The following is a 2,172-nucleotide window of genomic DNA, read 5'->3' as shown; positions in this document are numbered from 1 at the left end:
CTTAGACCGACACCCAACGGGTCGCGACGTCCTACTAGGGGAGAAGTGCACGCCGGCGCCGCCGGACATTGCACCGCGACCGAGTGCCGTGGACGCGAGGTCCCGACATCACGAGCCGCGGCGAAGCCTGCGTCGCTGACGATGAATCTCCCCGTTCGATCTTTCGGGTTTCTCAGGTTTACCCCTGAACGGTTTCACGTACTCTTGAACTCTCTCTTCAAAGTTCTTTTCAACTTTCCCTCACGGTACTTGTTCGCTATCGGTCTCGTGGTCATATTTAGCCTTAGATGGAGTTTACCACCCACTTAGAGCTGCACTCTCAAGCAACCCGACTCTGAGGAGAGATCCTCCCGTGGCGCGTCCCGGTCACTACGGGCCTGGCACCCTCTGCGGGTAAGTGGCCCCATTCAAGATGGACTTGGACGCGGGCCGACGCCCCGGGATAAGTGGATCCTCCCAAACACTACATTTCCCGGCGGCAGAACCGCGGGATTCAGTGCTGGGCTGTTTCCTGTTCGCTCGCCGCTACTAAGGAAATCCTAGTTAGTTTCTTTTCCTCCGCTTAGTAATATGCTTAAATTCAGCGGGTAGTCTCGCCTGCTCTGAGGTCGTCGTAAGATTGCGAGTCCGTCGTCGGCGACGGCCGTTCGTTCAAGAACAGCACCGTCGACACGGACGAGGACACAACGTATCTCCTTCATACGTTCGGGCCACGGAAACGACCGTAAACACGCTTGCCGTACGAAAGACTCGAGAGCCCCCCGCGGCGAAACGTGGAACGGAACTTGTTCACATGAGCGGCAAACCGACCGCGCGCGGTCTGTGTGTCGCCGTGCCGAATTCGTTCGTTCTCTCGACTATCGCTAGCACCGGAACGTGACGAACGGCAGCGACAGCTCGACCCCGCGATCTGCGGCGACGCGTCGTGACCGTGACATACGTGTTCGTTTGAGGCGACGCGACCCGTTGCGGGCTGCGAACGCCCAGTCATTCGCTCGCGAAGGCACGGTGCGCTAATCCCCCCGGGGGGGGGTTTTCGCAGCACCGTTGCCGACGGAGCAGTCTGTCGTTGTTAAACGACCCTCAGCCAGGCGTGGTCCGGGAATTGTATCCGTGGACCGCAATGTGCGTTCGAAATGTCGATGTTCATGTGTCCTGCAGTTCACAAGTTGACGCGCAATTAGCTGCGTTCTTCATCGACCCACGAGCCAAGTGATCCACCGTTCAGGGTAATCATATATGTGAATTTTGCATTAAAAATGCTAAAATTACGGTTGTTACCGGCTTTCTGTGGTCGTGAGCGCGGCGCCGCGTGCGTCAGCCCTTGCGCGGTTGCGCGCGGGAAGGAACGCGCGCCGCGCGTCAAATTTCGTTCGTGCGATAGTTCAAGAGCCGACGTCGCCTCGAGTTCACGGGTCGTCCCCGCCGGGATGAACCGGCGCCGGACCCGATCGGCTCGCAATGCAAACGATTGACGGCGGACGGCAGTGGGCCGCGTCAGCGAGTCCCGGGCATCGCTGCCCTCGACGCTGACGCGAGCTTCCTCGTACGGGCGAAAATTCTCTTCGAAGCCTACCGCGTTCGCGGCCTGCGTCCGGGGTGTAACGGCGTTGCACCGAGGACACCCGGGCGCAGACAGGCTGCCCGCGAAGAAGCGCTGAGACCAGCTTCGCACGTCTCTCTCGTACGACCTGACCGGGTCGAACGAGTCGAGGCGGACCGCGGAGCGGTCCCCTCTCGGCACCGAGTCGGCCGGAGGCGCGAACGACCCGCCGCTGCTCCGCGCTGGACGCGGAGCGACGGGTCGACGCCTCGGCGCGAGTCGGTCGTCAGGCGGTTTTAGCCGGCGACTGCGCTCGTCGCGACCGCGGCGAACGCCGGACCCATCGGATCCGGCGTCAGCACCGCGTTCGTTGTCACGACGATTGTGTTGCGCGCCGCGGCAACCGGGCCCGACCGTTACGTCGTTCAAAGTTTTGTGTAATTTTGTTCGCGACACGTGGGCGTGACACGCCGCTCTCGCGGCGAGACAGCCCCGCGCGCTTACGAGTCGCTGCTTCGGCAGTACGAAACGTTAATGATCCTTCCGCAGGTTCACCTACGGAAACCTTGTTACGACTTTTACTTCCTCTAAATGATCAAGTTTGGTCATCTTCCCGGCAACATCGGCAA

General features: G+C 60.7%; 2 non-coding genes across 2 annotated transcripts in view; both read right to left on the bottom strand.

Moving 5' to 3' along the window:
* Nucleotides 1-1,077: 1,077 nt before the first annotated feature.
* LOC124309996 (5.8S ribosomal RNA) lies at nucleotides 1,078-1,232 on the bottom strand. The gene has a single exon (XR_006909559.1). It is a non-coding gene; the product is annotated as a 5.8S ribosomal RNA (ribosomal RNA).
* An 843-nt stretch (nucleotides 1,233-2,075) lies between these two features.
* LOC124309998 (small subunit ribosomal RNA) overlaps nucleotides 2,076-2,172 on the bottom strand; it is a 1,913-nt gene continuing 1,816 nt past the window's right edge. The window contains exon 1 of the ribosomal RNA XR_006909561.1: nucleotides 2,076-2,172. This exon is cut by the window's right edge and continues 1,816 nt beyond it. This is a non-coding gene — a ribosomal RNA (small subunit ribosomal RNA).

This window comes from Neodiprion virginianus, unplaced genomic scaffold, assembly GCF_021901495.1.
Source record: "Neodiprion virginianus isolate iyNeoVirg1 unplaced genomic scaffold, iyNeoVirg1.1 ptg000079l, whole genome shotgun sequence".
Classification (NCBI taxonomy): domain Eukaryota; kingdom Metazoa; phylum Arthropoda; class Insecta; order Hymenoptera; family Diprionidae; genus Neodiprion; species Neodiprion virginianus.
Note: the sequence above shows the minus strand (reverse complement) of the source record. Positions and strands in the feature narration are given on the sequence as shown.